Source organism: Stegostoma tigrinum, chromosome 14, assembly GCF_030684315.1.
Source record: "Stegostoma tigrinum isolate sSteTig4 chromosome 14, sSteTig4.hap1, whole genome shotgun sequence".
Lineage (NCBI taxonomy): Eukaryota > Metazoa > Chordata > Chondrichthyes > Orectolobiformes > Stegostomatidae > Stegostoma > Stegostoma tigrinum.
In genome coordinates, this window is record NC_081367.1 from 46,388,911 (window position 1) to 46,403,157 (window position 14,247).

The 14,247-nt window shown below is 39.2% G+C and overlaps 1 long non-coding RNA gene across 2 annotated transcripts in view; it reads left to right on the forward strand.

The window, feature by feature from the left end:
- Positions 1-1,581: 1,581 nt before the first annotated feature.
- The window catches only part of LOC125457860 (uncharacterized), an 86,107-nt gene continuing 73,441 nt past the window's right edge, over positions 1,582-14,247 (forward strand). For both annotated transcript variants that reach the window (XR_007248684.2, XR_009446638.1), the window contains exon 1: positions 1,582-1,696. This is a non-coding gene — a long non-coding RNA (uncharacterized LOC125457860). The remainder of the gene's footprint in view (positions 1,697-14,247) is intronic.

The following is a 14,247-nucleotide window of genomic DNA, read 5'->3' on the forward strand; positions in this document are numbered from 1 at the left end:
AGCATAATTTGAGACTACAGAGTACATTCATCAGTTTAATAATGGCCGAAAAGAAGCTGTTCCTGAATCCGAGTGTGCATGTGTTCAGTTTTCTGTATCTTCTGCCTGACAGAAGCAGTTTTAGGAGATCATGACCGGGGTGTGATGTGTCTTTGATAATGTTTGCAGCTTTTCCACGGCAGTGAACCATATAAATGGAGTCCATGGATGTAAGGTTGGCTTCCATGATGGTGTGGGCTGTGTATACCACTTTGTGTAGTTTCTTATGGTCCTGGGCACAGCAGTTGCTATACCAGGCCATAACATACCCAGACTGTATGCTTTCAATAGTTCATCTGTAGAAGTTGGTGAGGGACCTTATGGATTTGCCAAATTTCCTGAGCTGCCTGAGGAAGAAGGGCATTGTTGTGCCTTTTTAACTGTCACATCTATGAGAGAAGTCCAGGACAAGTTGATGGTTACCGTCTCTCCAAACAACTTGACATTCTCCACCCTCTCAACCTCAGTTTCATTGATGCAGATGTGGGGATGTTCTCCTCCTTTCTGAAGTCAACGATCAGTTCTTTAGTTTTGCCAACGTTGAGAGAGAGGTTGTTTCATTGCACCGTGTCACAAAGCCCTCCATCCCCCTTCTGTACTTTGACTAGTCGTTGTTAGATATCCATCTCACTATGGTGCCGTTGTCAGCGGTGCCCAAAACTCAGCTTCCAAGGCTTCAAGCCCTGGAATCCCCCACAATCTACTCCACTTCTATGGTTTCTGCTCTTCATTTAGGATGCTCCTTCAAATCTACCTTTTGGTCACCTATCCTAATACTACATGTGACTTGCCGTCAAATTTTGTTCAATAACATTCCTGTGACATGCGTTGGCGAATTTTTCAACAGTCGAGCGATATATTCAGTTGTTGTTACTTTCAAATGCAAGATGGAATCGACTGTATGAATGAAATTGAGGTGACATTTACCTTTGGGATCCAACATGTAGGCTGCATGACAATTGTCCCCCATCATTAAAATGGAGAATTTTTATGAACATTTTTCCTCCATTATACGGTGCTCAGTGGATAATGGTACGTGGCACTCACACAATTCACCAAGGAGCACTAGAATGCATTTCTAGCCTCTGCCAATGCTGCTCTGTAGGCAATCTTAAAATTTATATCAACCACCTGAAGAAACCTATACTAATATTGTGGTACACAATTTAATTGATTCAAAAACTAGCTTACACCATGATGAAGTGCCAGAGCACCAGTATACTAGACTGTAAGTATCTTGAAAAATAAGTACACTTTTCAATTAATGATTAGCCTGAGATTTCTGCAGTATCCTTGTACAGGAGAAAAAGAATTTCCATTTCTAAATATTTTCAATTTTCTTTCCAAAATTTGGAAAATTAATAGGCAGTCTGCATATTTAAACAACACCCTGCCAACATACAAATCAGCTGAAGTTTAAAGGGTTAAGCTTGTGCCGAAGGTATCTGTTGAAATTCAATCCATTTTCATATCATTTTATGTATAGCAGGAATGAAAGGGTTAAACTGAAAGTCGATAATATTTCCTGCTGCTGCTTGGGAACCTCGCCTGTGCGTTTCTCATGAAGTTCTATTTACCACGGGGTTTGTTTTAGAGAATGGATTTTATTCAGAAGGTGGCTCATCTGTTTGTTTCCCAGGAGTGTCCTCCTCAACAGGTACAAATGACTTGTTGTTCCCCTGTTCTGTCTGCCTCCTTGGCGACTGATAGACGAGAGCTATTCCCCATGCAATGAGAGTCTAAGTGATCTGGGTCGAGTTAGCAGCAGGTTTGCAGTGGGCGGTGGTTGTGGGGGTGGTGGGCGTACTGTTTACTGCAGAATAAAATTGCTTTTCTGCTTGGAGATCTTTCAAGCTGAAACTTTTAAAACAAAGAAGTTAACTCTTCCTGATGAAGTGTGATTATAGGGAGACTGAAGGTAATTTAGATTTCTCCACTTTCTTCATGTAAATTTCCTGTTTACAAATGACACCTCTTTGCTCAGGTGTATCAGATTCACTTCCCTGCAGAAAGGAAAACTGAACTCTGTGACTAACCAACTGGGTTGAAAGTTTAGCTTGCTGTTGACAGATAAATGCGCTAATTTTCTTCTGGAGCTGACTTTGCCCTGTACAGTGGACCTGTTTCCAATGATTGTTTCAGAGGACCCTATAATCTGTCCAAAAGATGATGTCAAGTACTACAAGGGCCTCTGCAAGCTCTGCTGGTAACGTTTTGGCGATTGAGTTACACAGCTGCTTTTGAATTCGGTTACTTTAGCTTGAGCCTGGCTGGGAAATGAGCTTCGTGAACTTTTCCATCAACACAAGTTGCACTCCTTTCTAGAACTGACAACATCCTCACTTGTAGGAAAACCGATCTCAACCCAAGCTGAGATGTTCTTTTTCTGACTGAAGAATGTAATAATTTCACTCGCAGCTAAATTAAAAATATTGGTACTGCAATGATATGGAGTAATAAAAGAGCTTCCCTTTTTAAAATGTGTCCCAACTCCTTTTTGACATTAATTTTAAGTGATACAGGCATAGGTAGTAAGGGCAGTATTTATAATCCATACTTAAATACCTTATTGCCTAATTGAATGGTGTCGTGCAGGTTTGGGGGTATAGATTCAACTTTTTTTCCAATGCCAACGAAGGAAGTGTGAGATGGTTTGTGATCAGGTAGATAACTGACTTGCAGGTGGTGGTGTTCCCTATATACTGGCTATAATCATCCTTGGCGATGGTCATGTCACCAGTTTGAAAGGTACAGGAAGTCTCGTTGAATTGCTGCAGAACATCTTGTAGCTAGTATACACTGCTGTCATCACACATCTGTGGTAGAGCAACTGAATATTAATGATAGTGGATGGAGTTCTAATCAAATGTGCAGCTTCGTCTTTGAAGGTGTAAATCAAGTGGATGTTGTTAGAGCTGCACTCATCCAGGCTAATGGTGAGTTCCATCATCCTCCTGCCTTAGGTTTTGTAGACAGTGGAAAAGCAACAGCAGAGAGAAGCTAAATCATTTGCAGAAAATTACCCTGTTTCTGCACTGCACTTGTAACTACAGTACTTTTTTGGGCTGGTTCTGTCACTTAAATGGCCAATAGTTTCCCTGACAATGTTGAAAGTGGGTATTTCAGTGATGATAAATACCATTAAAAATTAATGGACGTAGCTAGATTCTCTCTTGTTGGAAATGATCATTGCCTGGCACTTGTGGGATGGATGTTTCTTGCAATTTGAACCCAAAGCTGAATGGTCGAGACTAGGTGAAACTGGCTCATTACCCAAGCAATTACAAATGGAATGGAACACTGTAATCATCTGAGAATATTTCCACTTTTGACTGGTACTTGGATTAGCCCAGACCAGAACATTGCTCTGAGGACCTCCTGCAGCTTTTAACATCCACCACTACAACTTAGGTATCACTCCAACCATTCAGAAGTTTCTCCCCCAAATCCCCATTGACTTCAACTGAAGAAATACTCAGCCAAATGCTGCCTTGATACCAAGGGCAGTCACTCATATCTCATTTACCGAATCAACATTTATTTGCAGCAAGGCTGCAGTGAAATTTGGGGCTGAATACGCCTGGCTGAACCCAACCTGAGCATTGATCAGTAGGTTACTATAGGGTAAAGGCCACTTGAAAGCAATGACCACAACACCTTCCATCTTTTTTGATAATTGAGAATGGATTGATGGGGCCGTTATTGCCTGGATTGCATTGGTCTTGCTCTTTTTTGGAGATGACATACCTGGGCAATTTTTAAAATTTGTTGGTAGATGCTGGAGTTGTAACTATATTAAAACAGACCAGCAGGAAGAGCAGTTGATTCTGAACCACAAACCTTTCGCATTACATGAGAAATGTTGTCAGCACCAAAAGCTTCTGTTTTATTTAATGCATTAAGCTGTTTCTTAATACCATGTGGTGTAAATTGAATTGGTTGAAAACTGACTTCTATGATGGTGTGATCTCAACAGCAAGCGAAAATAGATAATTTCTTCAACGTTTTTGACTGAAGTTGGTTGCAAATTGTTCAAACCTGCCTTTTGCACTGAAATGATGGGTGCCTCAATCACTGAAGTTTCAGGTTAATTGCAGGTTCTCTTCCTCCTGTTAATTGCTTGGGTGTTCACCATTATCCAAGACTGGATATGATAAAACAGCAAAACTTTGATTAAAACCATGGGGTGTGGGGTCAGTTGGCTGATCTGTAAATACATAATTTCAGAATTCACGTGTTTGAGGTTTCACTGTTAGTTTTAGGAATTGAACTTTTTATTGTAAGAATGGTGGGAAAAATCTGGGTTTGAGAAATTAGTAAGTACACCATCGTACTTATCATTTAAAGAATTGTCCATCTATACATAAAGATGTCACAGATGAAAGTTTGAAAACATTAAAATGAGCCACATTTCCTGAGCGTCTTACGGGTTTAAATTAGTCATATGGATATCAAAGAAACCAAATGCACATTTGTAAACAAGAACATTCCTTGTTGGAGCTAGGAAGTCTGGGCAGAAGCTCATTAGCCTCATTAGAAATATAAATTATTCATGTGTGTCTCAGAATCAAAGCTTTGGTTTTAAAGGTACAAGTTAATTAATTAATACTTCAGACATCCCAGCTAGCTTCAGTTACCATAGAAATAAGTAATATAAATGGAGTGTTGATTGGAACTCTGGGATGTTGTAAGATTTTCAGAATGGAATGAAAAAAATGACTAAATTGGTGAGAGTTAGCCCTGAGTTCAGAAGGCTGAAGAAACCAATCTTCCCAGAGCTGTAGACTGGGAATGTAGAGCTCCTTAGAAAGTTTCTCATTTTCTGTTTCAGTCAGGTCAGGAATAATGAGTGAAGTTTGGGCTTGAGCTGAACAAACCCAGACCTACAAGGGTAAAACAGTTTGGAGTTGACCCCGAGAAGATGGATTACCTTCGAGAAATTTATAAATCAAAGATATTCTTGGGTGCAATCGGAGGGGAAAATGAAAGTTTTAGTTGGATATTTTTAGACTAGATTCCCTACAGTGTGGAAACAGGCCCTTCAGCCCAACAAGTCCACACCCACCTCTTGAAGCATCCCACCCCGACCCATCCCCCTAAGCACTATGGGCAATTTAGCATGGCCAATCCACCTAGCCTGCACATCTTTGGACTGCGGGAGGAAACCGGAGCACCCGGAGGAAACCCACGCAGACACGGGGAGAATGTGCAAACTCCACACAGACAGTCACCCGAGGTGGAAATTGAACCCGGGTCCCGGGTGCTGTGAGGCTGCAGTGCTAACCACTGAGCCACCGTGCCGCCCCTTATTCAAAATTGTTGTCTTTCATTATGCCTTTTGATATAAAAGTGTAAGTAATTATATAATAGAGTTAAGTTAGTAGTGTTTGCTTTATTTGATGCTTGTGCAGCAAAATTCATTTGTTTTAAAGCATAGAATATTGTGGCATAACATTTTCAGTAAATAGCTAGATATTTGAATTTTTCTTCAAATGTTAACAGGCTTTATGGAGATTTATAATATGCCTATCAAATGCAACTTCCACTTGTACTCCTGCATTGTGGCTTTAACTGGGTTTATGTCTCATTTTTAGATATGCCTGGTAATGTTTCTGGCTCTCTCACTTTATTGAATTTGCATGGGTTCCCTGGTTTGACGGTTATGCGGATTGAAGGATATGTCAGGGCTCGAGGTTGCAAATTGTGTTTGCATACAGTTCCCTGTTCGTAGTGAAATATAATGCTTCATAGTTGTGCAGTTTTGAGCTTTTAGATTTAATCAAACTCTAACCTATTTGCCACAGTTGTAGTATCTGAGAACACTGTAGTGCTGGAGTCCACAATTTAAAATGATATCTTGCTGGTCTCCTCCCAATGTTGCTGTTGATAGATGCATCAATGGCAGATATATCAATGAGGATGAAGCGTCATATTGTCCTCCCATCATTTGCTATGCATGCAGTCTAGCAGCAAGGTCCTTCAGAACACATCCACTTTGTATCATACACAATACTACTTTCCTATTCAGTTGGAATTTCTTTGCCTCTCTATCCACTTGTACTACTATCTAACACTATGATATCTAGCCTCAACGAGTGTAATGAAAATTGCATGCGAGGGAATCATGTAGATTCATATGTCCCCTGAAAACATTAACTATGGGTTTGTCTTTGCATAATCCTATAAAGTAGTACTTGAGAACAGTGGTCTGGAAAATATAACTTTAAGTTTGTGAGTACCTAGCAAGGTAAAGTCAACTTAGTGGAAAATCAAAATAGCAGTAAAAGAAAATTCCATCAGGTCATCATCTTTGAGATACAAACCTGTATGGTGTAAACATTTGTGGCTTTTTCCATCGAGCCATGTGGCTACAAGAGTGTCTGCTCCCAAGCCATATTGCACTGAGGCACAAATCACTCAAAATCACCTTCAGAACATGTTTATATGCCTGACACAAGATTTCTGAAGCAACTGTAATTACTCAGAGCTCATTCACAGGAGCAGCCTCCAGCAGGACAATAGAAATGCGTTGGGGATGTCCTCAAAGCTTCTTGGAAAGAGTCAAACATTTGTGGTGATTCATGAGTTACCTTGCTTGTGGCCAAACAAAATAGAGGAGGTTCTTTTGAGGTGGCACTGAATATGTTGACAAATTTTAGGAAACTACAGGGATGGTGGAGAAGTATTGGAGAGAGTGCACAAACCCCCAAACAACCAATCTAACAAATGCTCAAGTATCATCTGTCATGCATGTAACATAACCTGCATATAACTTATCAGTCATCTTAGAACATATCAAACCAGAGTGCAAACAAATAGTCCTCATTCCTGAGGGGCTATCTGAGAAGATGAAGAAGCTACCATGTGAATATGTTGGGGCATGGAGAAACTGGCTTTAAAAATGTTCGTACATCCTTCTTAAGTTTGCTTGAATAAGAAAGAAAAACTCACATCCTGAAACCTTGCTGGCAATTAAACACTCCTCCTTCCCTTGGCCCACCCTTAATAAATGTAACTCAATTGAAAGAGTTAGATACTTTACAAATAAGCCAGTGAGAACTTAGTCCACTTATTTACACCTGAAAGGATTCAGATGTTTTCCAAGAAAGCCATCACCCAAGAAAACTTTCTGACAGATTTGAGCTGATTCTATCGGTACACAATGTTCAAAACAAATAGCACATATGCAAATTGTGTAAAACTGAGGCAGTATTTTGCAAAGCTCCGCAGTTTCATTTGACACAAGAATGCAAATACTGTCAATCCCTGTGCTAGCCTTTCAACTGCTTTGGGTGGGATCTAGGTGTGGGGCAAGCTAGGCTAATTTTAGTAGTGAGGCATTTAACCAGCAGCAGAAGTGCATGGACAGACATTCAGGCAGATATAATCATCTGAGATAATGGGAACTGCAGATGCTGGAAATCCAAGATAACAAAGTGTGGAGCTGGATGAACACAGCAGGCCAAGCAGCATCTCAGGAGCACAAAAGCTGATGTTTCGGGCCTAGACCCTTCATTAGAAAGGGGGATTGGGAGAGGGTTCTGCAATAAATAGGGAGAGGGGGGAGGCGGACCGAAGATGGATAGAAAACAAGATAGATGGAGAGGAGAGTATAGGTGGGGAGTTAGGGAGGGGGATAGGTCAGTCCAAGGAGGACGGACAGGTCAAGGAGGCGGGATCTGGACTTCATGCTGCATAAAGTGCTGATCAGCTCAGTCCTAATTTTGCTGTAGTATTCATTTTTCTTACCCCTCTCAAGCAGAGAGCTGGCAGCTGACTCACTGTCAGGTCTTACCAAAGAAATTCTGCAGACAGCTTTCCAGGAGCTACGTGATACAGGTCAAGTGGCATGATCGGTGAATTTCTTTGCAAATCTTCCAATGTCTCTCTGATGCTGCACAAATAGCAAGGGCCAGCTGCTCAGAAAATTCATAAGAGTGAAACCATAACACATCATATTGTGTCACATGCCAACACACACAAGCATGCATTGCCAAACCTACCAATTTGTTTAAGAAAAATCAGCTGCCATCACTGGACTAAACAGCATGGGAGAGCCTTTAATTAACTATTGTTTAGGGATTCTGACAAGCCAATATATAGAAGAAATATGGAAAGATTAATCGGAGAGGAAGTCATTCAGTCCATTGTGCTAATGCAAGCCAAATCTAGTCCCATTTTCCTTTCTTGGTCCATAGCCAGAGAGGTTATAGCACTTCAATACCTATCTAGCTATGTAAAAACAGCAAGGCTTCCTGCCTCTAACTCCCTATCTGGCAATGGGTCTGAGGCTCCAATTATACTCCTGATGAAAACATTCTCCTCAACTTGCATCTAATCCATCTACCTATTACTTTCAATCCACACCCATTGATCATTTATTAATGGAAGTAGATAGTTCCTGTACAACCTGTCTGGTTCTGTCATGTTTTAATGCATCTCACCCAATTGGGTCTTTCCTCATAGCTAAAACTCTCAAATCCTGGCAGCATAATCTTCGGCACCCTCTCCAGTTTGATCACATCTTTCCTATATACCAGTGCACAGAAATGAACACAGTATCCGAGCTTCGGTCTAACTGATATTTTGAATGAGTTCTAGAAATGACTGCTCAGTATATAGTCTTAGGCTAAGCCAACGAAGGAAAGTATCTTGTATGTTCTTGTCCACATTATCCACCGACTCTGCTTCCTTCAGGGAAATAAATAAAAATATTCCAGAATCCATGAACCTAGATATAATTATTCACCAGGGCATGACAGGAACTTTAGTGAAAAGGACTGTGGGATTTTTTTGTGTTCAAGAGACAGCAGATGAGGCCATGGTTTAACATCTATATCAGAAAAACAGCATAACACTCCCTCAGTACTGCACTGAAATATCATCCCAGATTATGTGCTCAAATGTCTGCAGTAGGGTTTAAACCCATGACCTTTTGAATCAGAGGACAGAGTGCTATCATTGAGCCAAGACTGAATTAAACCCAGCACAAACCAGTTGGGCCTGTTCTCTGTTGTAATTTCTATGTAATTTGATGTTGAGGTTTCTTTCACTAGAGCTGAGAAGGTTAAGGGGTGATCTGATGGAGATCTTGACGATTAGCGAGGTTTACAATGATGGATTCTTTTCACTGGTTAGCAACAAGGTGGCAAAACTTTGGGATAATCACAGGAACGGAATGAGAGAGGGACTTAGAAAAACATTCTTTTCACACAGGTGAGTTAGAAAGTGGAATTCTCTGCCATGAACTATTGCACAAACAGGATCAGTAAACATGTTAAAAAGGAATAAAGTAACTAGAAAGAAAGGAAAATTAAAAAGAAAGGAAGAATGGATTAAATTTAATGGTGCGTCAATAGACCAGACTTGATGAAGTAGGCAGGCTGATTCTATTCTGCAATAGTCTAAATTTCTAATAAACAAGGTAATAGAATGATAGAATGGAAGGTTTAGATGGGATTGTGGTCTCACTATTCAGGTAATCAGTGTTGCCATATCATCCACCAGGACCTGAGTATTGTGCTGACCAGAGAAGGGAGAATGTAAGGTTGAATTGCAAAATAAATACACTTATTCTTAATAATAACAAAGATACAATACTTACATTTATGTTTGAAATGATGAAAATATTTTAATTGCTTAGCAATATGATTGTATTTAATCATTTAGCAATTAGGTCCATAAACATACTGACACGAAAATGAAAAACTAATATGTTATGAACATATTTATTACTCGTAAATTTGTCAACTACTTCCTTTATCATTTTATACACAGCACTTTCTTAAGGTTATTTCTTATTAACAATCAGATTCACTACCTTCAGTAGAAGAACTATTCAGTATGATGTACTCAGCCACAGCACAACCAATTCAATTAGCAAAGAATTTAACTGTGAATTATTATAAAACCATATGTATACCAAATGAAACAAAGTTAGCAAGTTGACTTAGAATTTCAAAGTATATCAACCACCCAGTGAAAAACATCCCCAATGATCCTTTCTTTAAATTGTCTATGGTTTTCACTAGAGGGCACTGCCACTGCACAGGCATAATTCTGTCTGAATAGAAAGTGCTGTGTGGCCATTAAAAAATTAATTGTGCCACATTTTCTCAAACAGCAGGCAATTAAAAAAAATTGTGCGGTTTTATTTGTAATTCCATCTACTTGTCTGAGGTAGACAAGTCACAGTGCTTGTGGTCACAGAACTTTCTCCCCCAATCACAGATGTTTACTACACATTATGAGTTACGGACAAAACATTGCAGTAAACCAGACCAGCCTGCAGTGAGACCACTACCCAGAATTCAAGAAGTGCTGGATAGTTCCCACTAAGTTGTGGTCGACTTGGAAACAGCGACTTATTAATCTTCTGTTAGAGGGCCAGCTGCAGCCCTGGCAGATACCATATTTTACCACCAACCTGGGTCCGGACACTCATTGTCCATTTAAGAAGAGGGGAATAAAATCCTACAAATCAGCTGCTTTCTACGTGCAAAAATTGAGCTTTTCTATGATAATTCTGGTGCGTCATCTTACTGCAGCTAAGATTTACCAACATAGAGAAGCTGCCTTGTTTCCAGCATTAATCATATTCTCCCAGCATATTGCCATGGTTGCCTGGACACAGGATTTGAGCAAGGCCTCTCATTTGATTCCCACACATCAGACCCTGAAAAGCATTTTTTTTCTTCAGCTTTTGATTGTCCCTCTGCTGAAGCCCTTCCCCCTGCTGTGTCAGTATGGGTGGGCAGAACACTGGCAGAATAGGCCAGGGGTGAGGGGCAGCCTAGGCTGCTGGTCACACATCAAGGCCTGAAAACAAAGCCCCCAGGAATCATCCTTACAAACACAAATTCCCTTCAGAGAAAACAAATTTGGTTTTCCCTCATAGTGTGGGTGTCACTTTAGTACTTTCTGAAACTTTATTAAACCTGTTGCAGTATATTGTATTTGTATCGCACAACATCCAATAAAGAAAATTTCTTTAAATCTAGCAGGTAAATTGGACCAGACCATGGGTAAAATATAAAATAAATGAGTAAAATGGGCTTTAGAAGTCCAATCGTCTGCTACATTTGAAGGTGTCGACTCCACAGTATATTAGCGAAAAAAATCTTTGTTGAACTTCAAGTGAAAATTTGACAAATTTAGAGGCTGTGCCTTCTTTGCAACTTGTTGACCCTACAATCAAGGAATAAATCTAACCTTTAAAGATTCAGTAATGCCCAACAGTTAAGCCCTGTGACTTTGAAGAGGCTTTCACAAGCATCAGAAAAAGGGGAATGAAGTGTGAATATCATTCAATTTAAACCAGTCCTTGCTCAAAATAGTTACATAAATGATACCCAAACGAAGAAAGAAAAAAATCTTAGTGTTTTCAGAGTTTTCTTTGGCTGTTATCTGTGCGCTGTGTTTGTCCTTATGTAGCTCCACCTCAAGATGCCTGAGCATTGATGTAAGACTTTGAAATGAGCTTGCACAGGAGTGCCCAGATTAGCAGCTTTGCCAGGCTTTAGCCACTGTGACCCTTTACACTTCAGCAGTTGGAGCCAGACACTTTGAATGCACTATTTTTTTGTTAGAATTCCTCAGTTTTATTTTTATCAGGTTTTATTTGTCTAAGCATAATAATCATCCATTTTGCAAATCAGCAAAATGAAATTCTAGGCAGTGGCATAAGAATACAAGGAACAGCTGAAGAATTAGAAAAAAGAATGACTTTAAAGAGAAAATACAATCACTTGAATGATTTAAGATTCAGCTGTTCACAAAAAAAGTGTTTAACATAAATGCCTACAAACACTGCTATGCTGTCTCTGAACATTGGTCAGCTCAGCATACGCTCACTGGCAACAATTTGCAAAAGCAGGAAAAGGGAAAAGCTTTTAAACTCTACTTCAACTTTCTTTAATTCCTTCTAAGCTGTTTTAAATAATATCCATCTTCCTGCTAAGTAAATACGTGGTGCATATCTACTGCTTGACTTTATTGTGGATTACATTTGTTAATAACAGATTAAGGGTATTCTTCATTCAGCATTTTACACAGTAAGGTACATAGGCACAACTGAGTTTTCATACTAATATTTCAAGTATTCTTAATTCTGCAGGAGATCATGGCTTTTAACCAGCCCAACTTTGACATCAGCCACCGGGAATACATAGACAAAACCCATTCTGTAGAGTTTACACTGTATCACACCATATGTGGGATGAAACAATCCTGTCTCTTATAGAAGAGATGCAGAAATGGACAGCAGTGCGGGGAAGGCTTCCCCAGCACTGATGTCCTACATTATAAATGATACAGGTGGAAAAGTGAATTGACTGTTATGGTTCTATGTCTGCACCAAGTGGGCATGAAGACTATTCCAATATGAACTGCACTGTGATGTGAGGGTGGGGTAGGGATAGTACAAGTTTTTGTACTGAACAACCCCGCCTAGAGGTTTTCCACTACAACTTTCTTCCATGCTGGATTTGATCAGTGAAAGAGTAGAAACAGGGTTTTCTTACTTTTGCCTTTCAAAGTGCATTAAAGAAAGGGTTAAACTTCAGTCATTAGACACAGGAGACACAAGTTAAAAACATTTCCAAAATGATGAGTGAGGTAATGCTGTACATTTAAATTGTAGAACGAAAACAAATGTCTCATAAAAACTTGGTTGCAAGTACTTCTATTGTAAAAGTGGAATAAACAACACAGCAAAGACTTGTTGAAAGCTTGCCGAGTTGGGACTGAACATTTGCTCTCTTGTTTCCCTAAACAAGTTGTTGAAACACATCATTCATCCTGCTGGGTTAAGGAAGTTTACTGATCCTATCGACTCAATCATATATAGCCACATTCAAAGCAATGCAGGAGGCTGTTTGCTATTGTTTCCAGTTCTCAAGCATGGTCAACATCAGTAGGTCCAATTGTGCTCTTTATCTTCATGCTGTAGATGAAAAGGAGTAGATATATACACTTCAGCATTTATTGCTTCCCTAGTTCTTTGGAAGGCGATTAAAATGTTTTATATGAACTAACATGTCACTTCTTGTGACCTGAGTAACCTGGCATATTTTAAGAAGTGGGACAAGAAGGAAATGGAGACTGAAAAGTAATAATCAATGCTGTAAAGAAAAGAAACAAGAACAAATTGAAGAGAAAATAAGAATACAGAAGTGTTATTCGTGAGAATAAGGAATACCCCTCCTGACATTTTCTCATTGCATCAAGTCCATTGTTCATTTTGGAAGCTCCTGTCATAATTTTCAGTTACACAGAAAATACAGGCAAGAGAAACAGTATTTTTAATTACCTCTATTTCTAAAATAAACCTCCAAACATTGCATTGTAGTGTGTACTGAGGCTTTCGAATGAGAAGTTGTCAAATTTATATCAGTTTCAAATTGTGGGAAGTTTGTTTTTAATTCTATTAATGACCTTCAAAAAAGTCCTGCTTTTCCATCCACTGTTGCAATAATTCCCAGAAATACGAACTGCAGGATCTAAACGAACTGTCCTTTATTAATTAGTACCATTTCAGATTCCTTGGTAATGGCGCTATTCAGATTAAACGTGGTTTGAAAGGAAATTTAGACTCAATTTTGTAAGTTAAAAATCTAATTTCCTGATGTGTAGCACTGGAAAAATAATAGGTAAATTGAAACAATGAGGGTTTTTTTTGGTTACCAGGAATACTTCTAAAATGATCCTTATAAAACATGCATTTTACTGCTGCTTAAGTTTCTACCCAAAAATGGGTTAAAACAGATTACATTATGAAAATAATCCAATAGACAGACAACGGCATATATTCCTTGTGTTCTAAACATGAGCAAGCCAAAAAGTGAAAATTCATTATCTTTTAAGAGGAACTTCTCCAGAGCTATGAAGTAATAAGAAAAATTGTGGACATCATTTCAAGAGTTATTTAATGATCAGACCCCCTGTAAAAAGGGTGAAATTTCACTATTTACATGTTAGGAAGTAACAAAGCCTTGCCTAACTTCATAGGCCATTCCCATGCTCATATACTTAGCAAATGCAGCTTTGTGTACATTTCACAGAATTTTGGCAGCATTACTGACTTTTACAGAGAACTGAGCCCTTTGGTAGACATAAGCCACAAAGAAGAGGATTATAGGGGTTATTCTATGGCTGTCTGTCACACAAATAGCTAATTAACTGCCGATTGTATCCCCTTAAATCTCTCCT